Consider the following 22,103-nt stretch of genomic DNA (forward strand, 5'->3'; position numbering starts at 1 on the left):
CATTTTCACTATATTTTGAGTTTTAGACCTCGGTTTTGGGAGATTCTTTGTGAGTTTTTCAAGCAACTCGATTGGTTAAGTGTTCTTCACCTAGAACCTAACATATTCCATGATTTTATCTTCATTTTGATCATTTAATTTGTGTTTTGGGTAGGGAAAAATGTTGGTTTTTGAAGAAAATTTCTAAAATTAAAAATCATGATTTGAGGGGCCAAATGGTATCGAAATTTAATAAATTTTGTATGGTTGAAATCGTATTAGAATGAGTATTCGGTTTTTGTAAAATTTGTCGGGTTCCGAGGTGCGGGCCCGGGAGTCGACTTTTAGACCGATCTTTAGATTTTATTAAAGATTGAGGCTTTATGATCCAGAATAGTTTCTTATGTGTTCTATTTGTACTTTGAAATTATTTTGGTTGGATTTGAGCCGTCCAGAGGTCTTTTCACCTGAGAAGTGCATTATAGAGTATTGGTCTGTCATCTTTGAGGTAAGTATCTTGCCTAACCTTATCTGGGGGACTTCCACTTAGGAGTTGAGTCTTCTATGTTGATTGTAGCTCGTGTACGCGAGGTGACGGGTGCGCTCGGACTTATTTGTGAAAAATTGGCCTTTTAGGGTTCTTAGATCCTTATAGTCACCGTGTATGGAGTTATTCTTGATATGACCGAATTCCTATTTACTAGTTTCACATCTACATGCTTAAATTAGAATTAATTGCTTTAGGATTCACCCTTATTGCCTATTTGACTCTTATTTGATTTAACTGAAGATTTTACCCCTTCTACTATCATAATATCCTTCATAACTGCTTATCTTTATTTGAATTATCATCATCTCCTCCTATAACTGTTTAGTCTTAGTTGAGGTTATGGTAACTTTTTCGTTGTCTATCTATAACTAAACTATTGAATATTCTTCGTAAATGGCCAATCTTAGGAGAAGTCTAGATACCCATGTTTCGTTGGCTTGCCCTTATTTGGAACTATTTGACTTGTGTTAGATTTTCCTTGTTGTCGAACCGTATATTATGGAATCGTTGTGGCATATCAGTTCCTGCCTTGTCGAGCTGTTCTCTTAACAGCTAGCATCCTTTACTATGGTTATTCCTTGTAAATTAGTTCTACCGTTTCTTTGTGATTTAAAGTTCTCGAGTGGTTACTTGTCGTACTTTGTATTATTTTCATTATTGATGTTGTACTCGTTGTGGTGATGCGCGAGGTTCCTGCTGTGTTGTAACTGTTATCTCTATTATTTGCGCTGCATATTTACTTTGGAACTATGGAACGGTATTCCGGGATATCCCCTGTAATGCATATTAACTTTGGGACTACGGAACGGTATTCTGGGAGATCCCCCTGTACTGCATATTTACTTCGGGACTACGGAATGATATTCCAGGAGATTCCCCAGCACTGCATATTTACTTTGAGACAATGGAACGGTATTCTGGGAGATTCCCCTGTACATTTACGTTTGGGACTACGGGACGGTATCTTGAGAGATCTCCTGTTGTTATATCTGCATTCTGAGCTACTGATCTTCTATGCTTACATTCTTTTAAGCATTCTACGTGGTGTCTGTTGATACCCAATCTTTCCCTATATATTTTGAATATGCAAAATACCTTCAAAATAGCATATATATATATATGTATATATAAGCATGTCCAATGTTTTTATTATTTTTTCCATAATTTTAAGCTTTTAAATTGATTTATTTTCTCCTTTTTTATCCATAAAATCCCCAATAATCATTTCCAAAATTATTTTGATAATTTATCTATTGGATTTCTATATTTATGCCAAAATACGGCTAAGGTAATTTTTACATATTTTTATAATTATATTTAGTATTTTAAAGCTAAATTGCACATAATTACAATATTAGCTCTTTTAAGATTTAATTATGTTTTATATGCATAAAATTGGATCCTGTATTTTTAAATTACTAATTATGTATTATAAATCATTTTAACATTATTAAATTATTTTTAGAGATTATCTACTATTTTCTATAAATTAAATAGGAAAAAATGGCTATTTAACTTATAGCCAAAATTGGCTTTCAATTCTAGCCTAAATCAAACGGACCCCCAACCCAATTAAAAAACCCACCAGACCCAAGCCCAAACCCAAACCATACCCGGCCCAGACCTGAGTTAATCCTGGCCATTGATCAATTTTGATCAACGGTCCGGATTCACTCTTACCATATTAAACCCTAAAGACTACCCCATATCTATCATTCTCTCTCAACCGGTCTCTCATCTCTATCTCTCTATCTCTGGTTCTCTCTAGAACCTTCTCTTCTCCCATCCTCTCCGATGTACCTTGTCCACCTTCTTCGGCCATCTCCCTGCCGGAATCCATGGTGGTCTCACCACCTACCAGCCTTATGGCTCCCTCTTGAACGTGTATCATCGTTTTGAGGCCTTCAAGTGAACCAGAGGCGGTTCACTCACCTCTCATGGTTTCTCATGCCATTTTCCGGCAATCCATGACCGTTCGAGTAAGATCTATGACTTTTCCGGCTAAAACCGGTAATATTTTGAGGTTTTCTCACCTTCTCTAGGTTTTCTCACCTTCTCTAGATGAATCAGGTACAAGATTTTTTCTCCGATATGTGTATATTATGAGCATGGTGTTTTCCTCAAAGGGTTTACTCGATTTTTTCCAAAGTGTCTCTTCGTCTTCAAGACTAGGGTTTCTTAACCCCTTTTTAAATGACTTCTCCTCTGATTTTCAGTATCATCAAATGATTTTTACTATGTTAAATGGTTTATTTAAGTTTTCTTGTACCTGATTCATCATGTTGAAAACCCTAATTATTTTGGTTTTATCCGGGGTTCTGGAACTGTCTTTGTTTATTTGATTTGTATGTATACCTGTTTTGATTGATTTCTTTATGATTAGACCTTTTTCTTTGTTTATCTCGACTGATTTTAAGTTCTTACCGCTTTTTAACTCAACTTTTTTAAAAGCCCTAATTTCTTAAAGATTTTCTTCACTTGTTATTGTGAGTCTTGAAGGTTTTCTTTACTTGTTTCTGTGTGCCGGCCTGACCTTCTTTACCTGTTTCTATGTGTTAGATTGGTTTCTTCACTCTGGTTCTATGTATTAGCTATGACTACTTGACTTTGTTAAGTTTCTGTTGATCACCATACTTCGAATGGGTTCCTTTTTTGCTGCTGAGTCCTTAGCCTACTCGTGTCACTTCTGTAGGATTGTGTTCATCTAGTTTGTTCATCTCTTGCTTCTTTTTGTCGATATGGTTGACCTTGCATGTCTGATAAGCTTGTTCATTCTTCTCTTTTTATATGTCCAAGTGTAGAATCATGACTCCTTCTTGATTGATCCTAATTTCCTTAAACTACGGTTTGATTGCAAGGTTTTCTTATAAACCCCTAAAATTTTACTCGTTTGTTTAAGTTGATTGATTCCATTCCCTTATTTGTTGTGGTGCTTCATTCTTGCTGAATCCTTTCCTCAAATTAGTGTATTCTGTACTTTGACTCAATCATTTGCTCTATACTTTTACTACCCCTTATGGTAAAAACCAATCTTTCTCAAACTGATTTTCTTTTCTTAATTATCCCTGTTGGTATCCGTTTAAGCTGTAATTCCTTGATTAAAGGGGACTACTTGTATTAATTGGATTCTAATTGTGATTACTTCCATAATTGTGCTAAACCTTTACTTGTTACCTTATTTTCTACCTATTTTTCAAAGCTATAAATACCCTAAGTCTTTCATTAACAAGACACAAGACTTAGCTTTCAAAAAACCCTTCTCTTATTTAAAGAAAAAATTTGTGTGACTCTACTACTATTGGCCGGCTGCAAGCCAAGGCTATTCATCTATAAACCTTGGTTCATTCATTTGGTATACCTCTATCTTCACTGGTATTTCCTAGTTTAATTTAAAGCCTCAACAACAACATGTTTCTATTCCTGCTTCAGTTTTTTTTATTTCTGGCCTGCTTCTACTTGTGATCTTGTTGTGAAGTTTGTATCTAAGCATGCTGATATGATTCCCCTCCCTTTAAATTCATGTGATTCAAGCATTCCTGGACGATTGTATTCTTTTACCTACTATGCACTTACCATTTTGTGAATCCCAAATCCCCTATCTCTCCTCTATGTGTTTCATGACTAGTTTGTGATTATGCCAGTGTCCAACTATCTCTGAGCATGTTCTTACCAGTCCTAATATTCCTGCTGAGGTCAGGTGTCTGTAATCAATATATATGTATCCCCAAATCCTTTTTTACCCCATGTGTGATTACTGAATTCATTCACTTGTTGTGTGTGGTCTTATCCTGAAGTGTTTGAACTCTGTCTTACTAATACAACTTCTTTCAACCATCTCTATTACTAATTGCTTTCAAAATGGACCTGTCAGTCCAGTATTTTTTTTAAACAAACTTCTTTCAAATATTTGTCCTGCACTTTCATTATACTCTTAGAACACTAGGTTCTGCCCCTTTTGTGTGAGCCTTGCCTTGGGACCCTTGAGCTCCCTCTGAACTTGGACACATGAAAGCTGGCCTTTCCACACTACACTTACTTTGTCTTGGCTATGAAATCTAGGTGTGAGCACTGCCTGAGATCCCTTTAGGTCCTTAGGGAACTTTGACACACCTAGATATGAGGAAAAGCTATGAACCAATCTTGGCACTTGAGGTGGTAGATTACATAACTCAAAGAGGAAGTCCTAATCAGACTTCATATATTGTAACTTCTTATTTTTCATTGCTACTTATGTAATTCATTTCAATGTTGGTATGTAATAACTTGTTGTAAACAAGTATTGGGGTGGCTAGTGAAAAGGGATTGGATAAATATGCATGCTATAGTTGTTAAGGGGTAGAAAACATGTTATTAGGTTTATATTCCTAATTGCGCAATAGAAACCATGCTTAGGGTTCATACATGCATTAGAAATCATGCTCTTAGGTCCCATGTCTCTTGCTTCAACATCTCATCCGTCACTAATCCACGTTTTATATCTATCACTTAGAAACCCTGCTCCTCGGACGATAACAACATTGGCATAAAAGTTGTTATTCTTGTACTTTCCAAAGTCATACTTCAATAATTCTACAACTGTTGTGTGCATTTAGAAATAATGACTTAGGGATTCTATTTTTGAACAATCTTGCCACCTGTATGTGCATATTAGATAGCATGTTCTAGGATCCTATTTGCATTTTATTTAAGATGCCTAGTTAATTATTGATTCATGAAAAAGTAACAAAATAATCTCACAAAGTGATATTTTCTGAATATAACTTGTAATAATCTCTGCATTCGTATCTGCTAGAATAGCATGCTCTTAAGGTAAAATAATTTCCAAACTATTTTAATAATTCTGAATAATTGCTGCATACACCTAGGCAAGCCTTAGGTAATTAACTTTAAGTGAAACCAGAACCGTCTCTATGATTAGTGTTTAATTATCAACTGTTAAAATCAGTAGGCAAGCCTGATTCAGACTTCTTTTCTGAGTCATGTAATAAATCTAGTTCTGTTGTTATCACTTAGATACCATACATAGGATTTAAATTCAGACTTTAATTGTGTATAAGTCATGCTGTCTATGTGCATTACTAGTAGAGGTATATTTGAGCCTTCGTTTGTTTTCCATGCTCCCCTAATTGAAGTCCTACTTGTTATTGTATGTCGCCTTAGTATTTTTCCTTTAAACCTAAGGGTCTGCCTAGAACCTCCTTCTTATAGGATAGAAGTCCTAAATTCCTCTGGGACTGATAGGAAGGGATGGGTAACAACATGCAATAGGGGTCGAGACCAACCCTCGCTTTCATTACCTTTAGGGGGGTAGATATGGATATGATGACCGGTGTGTTAACACCACGTGTAGCCCCTTTTTGAGGAGTGTAAAACCAGGTATTGCATTGATGTGATCCATATTACAAACAAACCTAGGACACCCCTCTTTTACATTCCCGAACATGCTTAGATGGTAGTTCTTTTAAAAATCTTGCTTTCATTAATCGTTTTCAAACACTTGTGTACTTAAACCTTAATCCCCTACTATTTGAGCCATACTTGTTTGCTTGCTACTTGTACAAAATTCACAAAAAACTATTTGGCTGGGAACCACACTAGTGGATCTTAAGGGGTGCCTAACACCTTTCCCTTAGGTTAATTTCAAGCTCTTACCCTATCTCTGGTTAACAAACGTAGTTATAAATGAACCCCACAGGTGCCCTAACGTACCTTGAAAATTGTTAGGTGGCGAATGCAACCCCCTTTCCAAAAGAAAAAGAGTTGTCCCAGCCAAAAATGTCATGAACCCGATCTCGCGAGGGAAAAAGGGGCGCGACAGCATGGCGACTCTGCTGGGGACTTTTTGGCTTTTACCATTTCATACCGTTTTTGTGAATTTGTACCCCTCTCCTATGTGCAATTACTTGTTTAATTCCTTTAAGCGTTTAATTTCTTTTTCAAAAGCAAAACTGACTTATCTTTCTTGTTTCCTTCCTTTAATGCTGCTTTAAATTATAAAACTTCTATATTTATCGCTTTCTTAACGTGCAAATACATGTCAACGTGCTTTTAATTATTGCATAATCATGCTCAACATCATACTCCACTCGAGCCAAACAAATACTATAGCAACGCTTGATGAGTGGTTGCGCCCTTCCTATATCATTACCCCCTCCTCCCAAATTCAGAAAGGCTTATTTGCGGTAAAACTAGTCGATCAGTGGTGCAGTCGATGGTTCCGTGCCTTCCCCCTTGATTTGTCCACTCAAGGGTACTAGTCTATAACCCTATAGAAACCTTACTCTATTTTAAATTGTGCATGCATCATGGTCAAACCTAGCTGGGTCAGTTATGTTGTCCACATAATGATCCTTTAAGATAGCCTTGTCCAAAGTCCACTGGGTTTCTCTAAACCGAAACGGACACCATCACGTTCTGTGCATTTATTTGGAGAACTAAATGCTTTATGATAATTGTTGATGTTAAATAATCGAGTCTGGTGGGGGTAGGGTGTGACCCTTTTAGTTTTGCAGAAAATGAGGCACGAGGTCCCTATTTTCGGTATGATTAGCATGCCCCACTCTTGCTAGACTGGTGGAGGAGTCTTCCATTAAATGACCAAATCAATGAATGGAAAGAGAGGGCCGACAAATCTAGTGAAAAGTTGGAATATCTGGAATACAGTCTGCTGGAATTGGAAGGAAAAGTGAGGAAGAGAGTCACCGACTGCCAAAACGCTGAGGGAAATGAAAGAGAACACCTAGCGATGGCATTTTTACTGGTGAATCTACGCAAACTGGAGGATTTGATCAACGAGAACATTCAACCTGGGGAAGGTCCTTCTGGGACCAAATAGATAGGAATTTACTTTTTCGCTTTATGAATGTAATAAGGCCAATGCCATTAGCGACTTTTACTCCTTGCTTATTTAGTGTCGTTTTGGGATTCATCTATTTTTATCAATAAAATAAGGCATTTATCATTCTAATTTTCCAAATGAATTTGTCGTTAGGCCTACCTCGGGAACAAAAAGGTTCCCAAATTAGGACACGCTTTACATTCCAGCACTATGTGTTTAAATATTGCAATACTTTTTATAACCCTCACTGACTTGATTACTTTTTGTTTCATTTTGCTTTGTTTATTATTATTCCCCCTCCATAAAGGTTAGTTCATGCACTCTAGCATCATCATCTTATTTCACAAGATCCAGGGCCCTCCACCCACTCCTCCTCTTAGTCCTGTTAAAAGAAAGAACAAAGGCAAGATGGAAGATTTGAACAACATCAAGAAGGAGAACACGACTGAACGTGTAGAGGCCACTGATGGCCAGGGTATTCGGGTTCCTAATGAGAATGTGTCATAGTTTGAACAGAGACTGTTGAAATTCCAGGAAGAGCTTGATCAATTTCGGAATTTGGTAAACCTGTCATTTTCCCTCAACACCCCAGATATCAACTTCCCCAACACTCAAAACCCTACACATCCTCAAAATATCCCAAAACAACAGAATCATCCCGCTCTTCACCATTGTGTTGCTCCACCAAAGAACCAATATAACACCTGGCATACCCCAAACAACACTCCGCTACTCATCCCAGAACCTCAGAACTCCACAAACGACCATTTCCAAACACATACACCAGGCCACCATAACACTCCTATCTACGTGGAGACCATGCACACTCAACCCAACCTATCTCAGGCACACTTGAGTTTGATCAAAAGGATCTGCTTATCAAAAACTTGGCCAAGGAACTTAAGAAAATGACTAGCCGGATTTAGGGCGTTGAGGGAAGCAAAGGAATCGAGGGGCTGAACTACGAGGAGCTTTTTATACAGCCTGATGTGGAACAGCCTGAGGGGTGCAAACCTCCTAAGTTCAAAATATTTGATGGTATGCGTGATCCAAGGGTCCATATGAGGACATATTGTGACAAGCTGGTTAGAGTAGGGAAGGATGAAAGAATCTGCATGAAGCTGTTCATGAGGAGTTTGAAAGGAGATGCATTATCTTGGTACATCAGCCAAGATCCCAAGAAGTGGTCCAGATGGGTAGGCATGACATTTGAGTTTATGGATAGATTCAAGTTTAATACAGAGAACGCACCGGGCATGTTCTATATCTAACATTTGAAGAAGAAGCCCATGGATATGTTTCACGAGTATGCTACTCACTGGAGGTCCGAAGCTGCTAAGGTCATACCTGCCTTAGAAGAGGAACAAATGAACATGTTCTTTGTCAGATCTCAAAAACCGCAGTATTATGAACGACTGATGATGATTGAGAATCACAAGTTATCTGATATTATCAAATTAGGTGAAAGAATTGAAGAAGGTATTAAAAGCGGTATGGTTATAAATTTGAAAGCCTTGCAAGCTACAAATAAGGCTCTACAGTCCGGTGGTGTATCCAAGTATCCCCTCAAATACCAAACTTATCCAACACCTCCACTCACGTACCGGCCAACTCCAAATTACCAAGCACCCTCACCCTCATACCAAGCTCCACCACTGACTTATCTGTTATCTCCACCTCATACATATCAACCTACCTCACCCAGATACTCCCAACCCGCTCATGTCTACTAAACTTATAATACTCAACCATCCCATTATCCATCACCCCCCACCCCTCCACACACACGCCAAAATTTCCCTATACCCCAACCTAATTTTGATCGCAGACCTCCAAAACCATATATAGCCATCGTTGAACCCATCGAACAGCTGTATGAGAGGCTTAAAGATGCTGGTTATGTCACTCCCATCCCTGCGGAAACCCTTGAGAATCTTTCTTAGTGGGTTAACCCAAACAAGTTTTGTGCATACCACTACGGCATGAAAGGGCACACCATCAATGAATATTGTTCCTTGAAAGACAAGATACAGTCCTTGATTGATAATAAGATCATTGTGACAAAAGAAGCCGCTCCAAACATCCGCAACAACCCTCTACCAGACCATAAGGGTGGAGGTATCCACATGATTGAAATAGAAGATGACTGGGATCCCGAGGGATCAATCGGGTTGATCACAGAAGGTGATGACCCAAAGAAACCGACAATTACTCTCAATCCCGACAACTACTCTCAACATCCTACCGTCTGAGGATGTTGAGGTAAATATCTCTGTACCTCTTGAGTTTGAAGCAGCGCCATCCGCAAAGACACCGGTACCAATAGAAGTTGAATTCGTGTCTCCGGCAAATGCACCCGCACCATTTGAGGTTGCAGTCTTGCCACCCAAGGCACATGTTCCACTCGAAGTAAGGATAGTCGCACCGGTCCCAGTGGCGATGTCAATCATGCCATCATTCTATACAAATGTTGTACCATAGGACTATACAGCCGAGGCAAGAAGGAAAGGCAAGGTCAGGATTGAAGAAACTATCACAACACTGGGTATGATGAGAACTGGTAGAGTCTATACCCCTGAACATCTAGCTGAATCAAGAAAGCAGGCCTCCAATAAGCCACCCCTCATTGAGGCAGGTTCGGACGACCTTTGGAAGAAAATACAGGCCAAGGAATATTCGGTCATCGACCAGTTATACAAGACGCCAACACAAATATCCATTCTCTCCTTGCTACAAAATTTTGAGGCACACAAGAATGCTTTGTTAAAAGTGCTAAATGAAGCATATGTACCAAGTAACATCACTAGTGGGGAAGTGGCTAATATGGTAGGACAAGTTCTGGAAAGCCATAAGATCACCTTTCATGAGGATGAGCTACCACCTGAATGTTTGGGGCACAACAAAGCACTGCATATCACCGTGCAATGCGGAGATTATTTCATCATCAAAATCCTGATCGATGGAGGTTCCAGTCTTAACATTTATCCACTGGTAACACTCAAGAAGTTGAGTAAACGGCTGCATGAGATAAAGGATAGAGCAATCAATATGAAAGCCTTCGATAGTTCTCAGAAGTCCACCATTGGTGAGACTGTTCTATGCTTACAGATGGGACCAACCTGGTTCGAGGTCGATTTCCAGGTGATAGATGTACTAACATATTACAACTTGCTGCTGGGACGGCCATGGATTCATGCTGCTAGGGCCATAGCATCAACGCTGCATCAGGCAGTAAAGTTCGAATAGAATCACCAGGAAGTGATCATTCACGGCGACAGTAGCAACCCTATATACAGTCTCCATACCATTCCGGCGATCGAGGGAAGAAAGAAGCTGGGTGGAGAAACTTACCACCACATTGAGCGGGTCAATGCTATCGACAAAGACAAATGGTGGGATAGAAAAATCAAGAGTATACTGAGTTGGAGTGGGTACGAGCTTGGCAAAGGGCTCGGCAAGAACCTCCAAGGAATCTCTAAACCCATAAAACTTAAGAAACATGGCACTACCTTCGGTTTAGGATATGAATACACTTGGGAAGAATTCAATAACTGGTTGCCACCATGGCGCGGTCCTTACTACCTACTAGAGCAGCCAATACAACATCTGGAGCAGACTTTCCAATAGGCTGACATTATTTATGGGTCAGATAAAGAAGAAGCACTTGCAGCAATGAAGAACTTGTTCCTAGAGGACAATGATATGGACTGTTGCATTATTATCGAGGAGGAGGGGGAAGAAGGCCCTTCCATACAGGCTGTGAGCAGAGGGGCACATATTAAGAATTAGACCATCAGGACAACCAAAGCTCGGCAAGCCTCGGGGTAGCAAGACTAAAACAAGCATTATTCACTATTTTATTTACTAAATGATTTTTTCTTTCATTTTTCAATTCCCGCAATAAGATCTTCGATGTTCAAAATAGTTATTCAATTTATCAAAAGCATTTTTGATTTTTCTTATGAATTAATATTCATTGTTGTCCTTTTCCTCCTTACTTTACCAATACAGCATTACTATTACTTATCTTGATGAACCAATGACTGTGACATGTAATGAGACAATGCAACAAACGGACATTGATTCAGAGGAAGATGACATACCTGACGAGATTATCAAATAAGGTGAGAACTTTGAGAACAGACCTAAGTCCAACCTGGACGATACCGAAATTGTCAACCTAGGAGATGTAGAAAACGTCAAGGAAACACGAATCAACATTCACCTATCGCCATCAGAGAAGAAAGAATACACAGAATTTCTAAAGGAGTGTGAGGACATATTCGTCTGGTCATATGATGACATGACTGGTCTGAGTACGTCTATGTGGCTCACAAACTGCCAACCGATCCAATGTGTCCACTAAAGCAAAAGCTCAAAAAGTTCAAGCCTGATATGTGTTTGAAAATCAAGGAAGAAGTCACCAAGCAGATTAAAGCCAAGGTTCTTAGGGTAGTAGAATACCCTACATGGTTAGAGAGTATTGTGCTAGTGCCAAAGAAGGATGGGAAGGTCAGAGTCTGTGTCGACTACCGAGATCTCAACCGAGCCAGTCCGAAAGACGACTTCCCTTTGCCAAATATACATATCCTGATTGACAATTGGGCCAAGCATGAGCTACAATCATTTGTGGATTGCTTCGCTGGTTATCATCAGATCTGGATGGATGAGGAAGATGTTGAGAAAACGACTTTCATTACATCGTAGGGAGTATACTGTTATAAGATGATGACATTCGACCTGAAGAATGCAGGAGCCACATACATGAGGGCCATGACTACCATTTCCCATGATATGATACACAAGGAGATAGAGGTATATGTGGATGATGTTATTATCAAATCCAAGAAGGCCACTGATCAGATGGAAGATCTGAGGAAGTTCTTCAATAGACTGAGGAGACACAACCTGAAACTAAACCCCGCAAAGTGTGCATTTGGGGTTCCTGCTGGGAAATTGCTTGGGTTTATTGTGAGTCGCCGAGGAATAGAATTGGATCCATCGAAAGTCAAATCCATTCATGAACTACCACCGCCAAAGAATAAAAAGGATATGATGAGTTTCTTAGGAAGGCTTAACTATATCAGTCGATTCATAGCATAGTCTACAGTTACTTGTGATCCAATCTTTAAGATGTTGAAGAAGGACGCTGTCACCAAATAGACTGATGATTGCCAAAAGGCCTTCGACAAAATCAAGGAGTACCTGTCAACACCACAAGTCTTAGTCCTGCCCGAGCAAGGTAGACCCTTATTGCTCTACCTTGCGGTATTGGATGGAGCTTTCAGTTGTGTTCTAGGGTAGTACGAAATGGGGAGGAAGGAGCAAGCCATTTATTATCTTAGTAAGAAGTTCACCTCGTACGATGCCCGGTATTCTCTGTTGGAATGCACATGTTGTGCTTTGACTTGGGTAGCTCAGAAGATGAGACATTACTTCTGTGCCTAAACTACATATCTCATATTGAGAATAGATCCCTTGAAGTACATCTTTCAGAAGCCCATACCCACTGGCAAGCTAGCCAAGTGGCAAATTCTGTTGAGTGAGTTCGACAATGTTTACGTAAATTAGAAAGCGGTCAAGGGGCAGACACTGGCAGACCACCTTGCTGAAAACATCATGGATGGAGGATACGAACCCCTAAAATGTATTTTCTTGATAAAGAGGTATCATTCATCGGAGAAGACATTGCGGAATTCTATGACGGTTGGACAATGTTCTTCGATGGAGAAGCAAACTTCAAGGGAGTTGGCATAAGAGCAGTCATGATATTAGAAACCGGTCAGCATTATCCGGTGTCTGCCAAACTCAGGTTCCCCTGCACCAACAATATGGCCAAGTATGAAGCCTATATCTTAGGACTCAAAATGGCCATTGACATGAGCGTTCAAGAGCTGCTAGTGATTGGGGATTCAGACTTACTTATACATCAGGTACGAGAAGAATGTGCGACCAAGAACTCCAAGATACTCCCGTATATGCATCATGTATAGGAATTGAGAAAGAGGTTCACGAAGATGGAATTTCAGCATGTTCCCAAAATCTAGAATGAATTTGCTGATGCATTGGCTACCCTATCATCTATGATACAGCATCCAGACAAGAATTTCATTGATCCCATTTCGGTGAAAATCCATAACCAGCCAGCTTACTGTGCCCATGTCGAAGAGAAAGCATTGGAAAGCCTTGGTTTCATGATATCAAGGAGTATTTGGCAAAACGAAAGTACCCAGAGCTTGCTATCCTACTCAGAAATGCACACTTTGGAGATTGTCCAACAACTTCTTTCACAGCGAAGGAATCCTGTATAGGAAGACTCCCGATTTAGGATTATTAAGATGTGTTGACGTAAAGTAAGCATCCAGGCTATTCGAGGAATTTCATGCTGGGACCTGCAGTCCACATATGAACGGTTTTGTCTTAGCAAAGAAGATACTCCGGGCTGGTCACTTTTGGATGACTATGGAAACGGACTGCATCCAGTATGTCCGAAAATGCCACCGTTGTCAGATACATGCAAACATGATAAAGGTACCCCCAAGCGAGCTTAACACAACAAGCCCACCATGGTCGTTCGCCGCCTGGGGAATGGACATTATTGGACCAATTGAGTCGGTCACTTCCAATGGACACAGGTTTATCCTAGTAGCCATCAACTATTTTACCAAATGGGTCGAAGTAGCATCTTACAAAGTAGTGACTAAGAAAGTCGTAGCAGACTTTGTGCGCGACCACGTTGTTTGTTAATTTGGAATTCCAAAGTCAATCATTACTGATAATGGTTCCAATCTCAACAGCGACTTGATGAAAGCTATGTGTGAAACTTTCAAGATCAGACATAAGAATTCCACAGCCTACAGACCTCAGATGAATGGAGCTGTAGAAGCTGCTAATAAGAATATCAAGAAAATATTGAGGAAAATGATAGAGAAGCATAAATAGTGGCATGAGAAGTTATCATTTGCTCTACTAGGGTATCGCACCACAGTCCGCACACCAACCGGGGCAACCCCTATATGTTGGTTTACGGTATAGAGGTTGTCATTCCCGCAGAGGTAGAAATTCCTTCCCTAAGGATCATACAAGAAGTTGAGCTCGATGACGCATAGTGGGTAAAAAGTTGTTATGAGAAACTAGCCCTTACAGACGGAAAAAGAATGAACATAGTCTGACATGGTCAACTCTATCAGAATAGAATGTCCAGAGCCTTCAACAAAAGAGTCAAGCTAAGACAGTTCACACCGGGGCAGCTGGTGTTGAAGAAAATTTTTCCACATCAAGATGAAGCCAAAGGAAAGTTCTCTCCCAACTAGAAGGGTCCATACACGGTTCACCGGGTTTTGATAGGAGGATCCCTCATACTTGCAGAAATGGATGGAGAAGTCTGGCCAAAGCCGATCAATTCAGATGCAGTCAAGCGTTACTACGTATAATCTTTATGCTTTCCTTATATGATGTAAATTGACGTTTTGAGCTCTAGCATGTTGTTCAGCAATTTGAGGCCTTGATCATCTTCATTTTAGGTATTATGACTTGTACGCGTGGTCGTAATTGAATTTCAGGAAGTCCGGAGTTGATTTGGAAAGAAAATTCTCATTTCGGAAGCTTTAAGTTAGGAGAATTAACTAAGATTGGATTTCAAAGTAACAACCTCAGAATCGGGATCTGAAGGTTTAAGAAGATTCGTATGATGATTTCGGACTTGGTCATATGCTCGGATCGGGTTTTGGATGATCCGGGCATATTTTGGTGCCTATTGGGGAAGTTAGTATTTTGGAAGAAATTTCATAAGTTTGGCTTGAAATGCATTTCAGTGTTATCGATGTCCATTTGGGATTCCGAGTCTGGGAGTAGCTCTGTATGGTGATTCTGGAGTTGGGAGCACGATCAGAAGTGAATTCGGAGGTCCGTAGGTCATTTTGAAGTCAATTGGCTAAACATAGAAATTTGAAGGTTTTTGAGAAGTTTAACCGGAAGTGGACTTTTTGATATCGCGGTCGAATGCTAATTTCCAAAGTTGGAGGAGGTCTGTAATGTTGAATATAACTTGTGTGCAAAATTTGGGGTCAATCGGACGTGATTTGATAGGTTTAAACATTGAGAGTAGAAGTTTTAAGTTCTAAAGTTCATTAAGCTTGGATTGCAGGTTGATTCATGATTTTAGTGTTGTTTGATATGATTTGAGGCCTCGACAAGTCCGCAACGTGTTTTGGTACTGGTTGGTATGTTTGGTTGGGGTCCTGGGGGCGTCGGGTGGATTATGGGTGGTTAACGGAACGAAAATAGAATTTGGAGAAGTGCTGAAGCATCTGCTTCTGTCATAACCGCACCTGCGGTTGGTCGACCGTATGTGCGAGACTGCAAAAGTGATCGTAGCCTCGCAAATGCAGCCCAGAGCTGACCAGGACAAACTGCAGAAACGGCTCCTTAGCCACAGAAATGGCTTCGCAGATGCGGCTTTAAGACCGCAGAAGCGGTCCCAGCCCTTTTAGCCAATTCCGCAAATGTGGCCTCCCTTCGCAGATGTGGTCCCCTGACCGTAGATGCGGAAACTGTTGAAGCAGTCAACTTCATTTCAGTCGAGCTCCAGCCATTTTTAACCATTTGGCACTCGGGTATTGAGCGATTTTGGAGCTCTTGAGAAGGGATTTCCACATAGCATCGTGAGGTAAGTTCATCCCCCTTATTTTTAAGTTTAACACTCGAGTTTTGGGCAGATTAACACCTAAAGATTTGGAGAAATCAAGGGATTAGAGCTAGACCTAGGGTTTTAATAAGACTTAGATTTTACCACGAAATTGGTTATGAAATGGATTAGAAATCATATATTATTGGTCATTAGGTTATAGAGAACAACTTCCTTCGGATAATTTCGGAATCCGGGCACGTGGGCCCGGGGATGAATTTAGGAACCTTGCATTTAGGGTTGGGAAATTGGTTTAATAATTAGAATATGAACTTTTGAACATGTATTGACTAGTGCTTACCCTATTTGAATAGTTTTGGATCGTTCAGCTCCAAATTGGAGGGTTGAGCACGTTCTTGAACCGGAACATGGGCTTTGGAGTGAGGTGAGTCTTCTTTCTAACCTTGTAAGAGGGAATTGCCCCGATATGTGAGTTAATTGGTTATGTTCTCCTATTTGTCGGGGCTACGTACGCACGAGGTGACGAGAGTCCGTGCATAGCTACTATTATGCTATTGTCTGGGTAGTCTAGGACCCAAAAACATGCTATACTTGAATTATTTGTAAACTTATTGACAACTTGAATTGCTTAAATCACATGGAATTAGTAAATGAATTTCTAAATAGAGTAAACTTCATTTTTCTTAAATCATTAAAAGAGAATTGGATTTTATTGGAATAAACATTTCTCGATAAACTCTTAATTGGTTGTTTGACTGTGTGTATCTATGTGTGCCTGCGTCGCATGTATGATTCGCGAGCAGGGTATTTGTTTATCTAATGTTGACCAAGTCGCATGTATGATGCGCGAGCGGGGTAATAGATGCATCTATGGTTCGCGTCGTTCCACCCTCGGTAGTGCACATTTTAAATTTCTGTTGGATGGGGTCGTACGACCTCGGCATGATTTGCGCATCCTTGTATTGCTTGCCTTGAGATTTATTGACATTGATATTTACTCTTCCCGACTTGAGATAATTGAAAACTAATGGATTATGAATCCGGAGACTTTTAATATAAAAAGGAACTTTCACCTGTTCGTGAATTACTTGAAATTACTATCATTCTTAATAAATCCATGATTATTCGCATTAATAATATATCATTATTGGACCACTAGTAAGTGTCGAAGTCGACCATCTCGTCTTTACTTCTTCGAGATTAGACGGGATACTCATTGGGTCACGTTGTTTTCGTACTCGTACTACACTTCTGTGAATTTTTGTTGCACAGGCATATGCATCACTAGTGGCCTAGTGGGCGTAACAGCATGGTTGATACGGAGACTTAGGTGAGCTGCATTTCCCGAGGCGACCCGCAACCAGCAAGTCTCTTTCAGATTATTGTATTTATTTTTTGTCCAACGTTGAATTCCGGATGGTTGTTGTATTATATTATTTCTTAGAAATTGCTCATGCATTTGTGACACCGGGTTCTTGAATGATTTTTTTTTGGATTATTCAATATTAAGTTTGTTAAAGACTTCACAATTATTTTTGTAAATTTCATTATTTGTTATTTAATGTATAAAGGAAATTGATTTCAGCAAATACAAAAATTGGAATTTAATTAAGTATTTTGGTTAGCTTACCTGACAGCGGTGTCCGGTGCCATCACGGCCCTTAGTGGATTTTGGGTCGTGAAACTTTCCTTATATGATGCAAATTGAACTACGCCTGACCTGATTCCCGTTTAGGAGGGGATACGTAGGCAGCCCTATGAGTTCGGTCACAATTCAATAAAAATTTCATTTCCCCCCGCAATTGGAAACTAGGGCAGAATTTTTAGGAGGACCCTCAAAATTCCGAAGTAACTTCAGCCAATCGCCACACGAGCAATAGTCAGAAGCGTCAACCCATCAAACTGGGACAGAATTTTGAGGAGGACCCTCAAAATTCCATAGCAGGAGAGGTTGCGATGTCTTGAACTACGTCACAGTCGTCGGTTCATCTAAAAGCTATTTTTAACTATACATTTATGTCATACATTTACAAAATCATTCATGTTTATTATTGAAACTGCTTTGTTTAGCACGCTACCCTAATAATATAGACGGTATCACCATATCAAAGCCGAACGAGTCAAGCGAATCCAGCGGGGATACGAACTAACCTCCCCTTTACAAAACTGACAATCTTTCGTTGGATGCAGGCACTAGGATTGCAAAATCATTAAACATATTGTACGCCCATTAAACAAACATTGTTCAAGAATACGACTCTCTGAATCGTTGCACTTGCCAACATTTTCTATCAGCACACACAAGTAATGCTTCGTAGTCACAATGCTCCTAGTAATCACAATGCCGCAATCTGCTATCAGCTAAGAAAACTCTACTGTCATTTGTTATTTTATTTCTTGCATAAGGCTACCATTATGCCTTTCGAGACTAAACACTATCTCCAACTGCATCTACATTGCATAAGGCTACCATTCTGCCTTCCAAGACTAAACGATGTCTCCCTCTGCATCTGCATTGCATAAGTCTACCATTCTACCTTCCGTGGTTAAGCTCTACCTCCATCTCCATCTACATTGCATAAGGCTACTATTCTGCCTTCCAATTTGCATAAGGCTACCATTCTACCTTCTGAGGTTAAGCTCTACCTCCATCTGCATCTGCATTGCATAAGGCTACTATTTTGCCTTCCAATTTGCATAAGGCTACCATTCTGCCTTCCGAGACTAAACGTTGTCTCCATCTGCATTTCTGCATAAGGCTATCATTCTGCCTTCCGAGGTTAAGCTCTACCTCCATCTGCATTTGCATCTTTGCATAAGGCTATCATTCTGCCTTCCGAGGCTAAACTCTTCCTCCAATTTTCTTCGAAACTAAGCATTATCTCAAGCACTATTTATCTCGCTTTTCTTACGGTCTAAGCTCCGCCTTTCAATTCGCAAGACTAAGCTCTGTCTTGTCCGCATCATAATACTGCATCCTTCATGGGCTGAAATATTGCCAACTCATCCAAAGGCGTCATCGTTCGGAGACACCATCTTCATAGACCGAGAACATCATTTCATGGCCTGCAAATCCCTTATCATATGCTTCATGGCCCAGGACGTCATGGTCTAAGGACATCATTCCTACTATCCAAAGACAACATTCATGGTCCAACGGGAATTTGCATCATGTTTAAATTTACACATGATATATGCTTGTATTGCTTATTTTAGGTAATCCGGCAAGCAACGGCTATACCACCAGGAGTGATCTTACTCCAGTTCCCTCATGCCAGTTCTCCTAACCATTCCCGTAAATCACTCGTTCACTCCCTGGCTCTAGATGTTGCGTCCTTTCTTGAAATCGCTTCATTGGTATACTCCACTGATGGATTCTGAACTACATACGACCTGAATCTTGTGAAACCAAGGATATGTAGGTAGCTCAGAAGCCAGGGTGCGGCCTGACCTCTTCAAACCGTTTCGCTTGGTCAAAATTGGCCATTATTTCTTTACCCGAAAACTCTTTCATTCTTTCCGGGTAAAGAGGGACAGCTGTTGATTCCCAATTTTTTCCTATATATTTTCAATATGCAAAATACCTTCAAAATAGCATATATATGTATATATAAGCATGTCCAATGTATTTATAATTTTTTCCATAATTTTAAGGTTTTAATTGATTTATTTTCTCCCTTTTTATCCATAAAATCCCCAATAATCATTTCCAAAATTATTGTTTTGATAATTCATCTATTGAATTTCTATATTTATGCCAAAATATGGCTAAGGTAATTTTTATATATTTTTTATAATTATATTTAGTATTTTTAAATCTAAATTGCACATAATTGCAATATTAGCCCTTTTAAGATTTAATTATGTTTTATATGCATAAAATTAGATCCTATATTTTTAAATTTCTAATTATGTATTATAAATCATTTTAGAATTTTTAAATTATTTTTAGAAATTATCTACTATTTTCTATAAATTAAATAGGGAAAAATGGCTATTTAACTTATAGCCAAAATTGGCTTTCAATTCTAGCCTAAATCAAACGGACCCCTAACCCAATTAAAAAACCCACTGGACCCAAGCCCAAACCCAAACCATACACGGCCCAGAACTGAGTTAATCCTGGCCGTTGATCAATTTTGATCAACGGTCCGGATTCACTCTTACCATATTAAACCCTAAAGACTACCCCATATCTCTCATTTCCCCCTCTCATTCTCTCTCAACCGGTCTCTCTTCTCTCTCTCTCTCTCTCTATCTCTCTATCTCTGGTTCTCTCTAGAACCTTCTCTTCTCCCATCCTCTCCGATGTACCTTGTCCACCATCTCCGGCCATCTCCCTGCTGGAATCCATGGTGGTCTCACCACCTACCAAACTTTTGACTCCCTCTTGAACGTGTGTCATCGTTTTGATGCCTTCAAGTGAACCAAAGACGTTTCACTCGCCTCTCATGGTTTCTCATGCCATTTTCTGGCAATCCATGGCCATTCGGGCAAGATCTATGACTTTTCCGGCTAAAACCGGTAATATTTTGAGGTTTTCTCACCTTCTCTGGGTTCTCCGAAACCCTAACTCTAAAGATTTTCTGATTTCTTTTACATCTGTCCTAGATCTGTGTATATTATGAGCTTTTGGTGTTTTTCTCAAAGGTTTTTCCCGATTTTTACCAAAGTGACTCTTCGTCTTCAAGACTAGGGTTTCTTAACCCCTTTTTAAATGACTTCTCCTATGATTTTCAGTATTATCATATGATTTTTACTATGTTAAGCGGTTTATTTTAGTTTTCTTGTACCTGATTCATCATGTTGAAAACTCTAATTATTTTGGTTTTATCCGGAGTTCTGGAACTGCCTTTTTTATTTGCTTTGAATGTATACCTGTTTCAATTGATTCTAAGTTCTTACCGCTTTTTAACTCAACTCTGTTAAAAGCCCTAATTTCTTAAAGATTTTCTTCACTTGTTACTCTGAGTCTTAAAGGTTTTCTTTACTTGTTTCTGTGTACTGGCCTGACCTTCTTTACCTGTTTCTGTGTGTTAGATTGGTTTCTTCACTCTAGTTCTATGTTTAAGTTATGACTACTTGACTTTGTTAAGTTTCTATTGATCACCATGCTTCGAATGGGTTCCTTTTTTGCTGCTGAGTCTTTAGCCTACTCGTGTCACTTTTGTATGATTGTGTTCATCTAGTTTGTTCATCTCTTTTTTCTTTTTGTCAATATGGCAGACCTTGCATGTCGGATACGTGATGTGATTCTTCGAGTTAACAAAGAACTAACCGACCAGGATCAAGATCTTGAATCGAAAACGTGGTTTATGGGCTGGGTTCAAGTAACAACGTATCTCAAGTTTTAGGATTCAGAATCTAATGATTCAAAAAATGAGATGAACGATAACGATCTGAACTATAAGAAAGACTATTTACTCACTCAAAACAAGTAAATAATGATGCTGCACCAATTTAATGATAGATAGGATTCTATGATATCAAAAGAACGAATTTAGATCAAGAAATGTGTTCATGCAAGTTCAAGAACTAAACAAGTTCCTAAAGTCACCACTTGGAATCAATTAACATGATAAAGAAGTACCACACGCAATTGAAAACATGATAAATACTATCACCACCTTGCTTGGAACCAAAAACAAGGATAAAGAAGACAAAATAGAGAAAAACACTCTATTGTAAAGCTAGACAAACCTTAAAAACGTGAATTGCATTCTACAAGGCAAGAGAACCCTTTATATAGGCCTAGAGTCTCTTCTTTGATGACTACAATTCCTATTCTAATAAGGAAATAAAATAACTAGACAAGGAAAGTAAAATCTCTATTCTATAAGGAATAGAAACTAGAATCCTACTAAAGGAAAATCCTTATTCTAAAAGGAATAAACTAAATCCTATTTTAAGAAGGAAAGGGCATTGGCTTCTTGAAATCAATCTTGGGCCTTTTGAACTTGAAGACACGTCCACACACCTATCCGCGGGCATATAAGAACTTGTTTTTGGCAAGCTAATTAACAAAAGGCTAATATAGCTTCTTGATTAGCATCATTCTCCCCTGGTTGAAAAGGACTCGTCCTTGAGTC

This window comes from Nicotiana tabacum, chromosome 1 (assembly GCF_000715075.1).
Source record: "Nicotiana tabacum cultivar K326 chromosome 1, ASM71507v2, whole genome shotgun sequence".
Lineage (NCBI taxonomy): Eukaryota > Viridiplantae > Streptophyta > Magnoliopsida > Solanales > Solanaceae > Nicotiana > Nicotiana tabacum.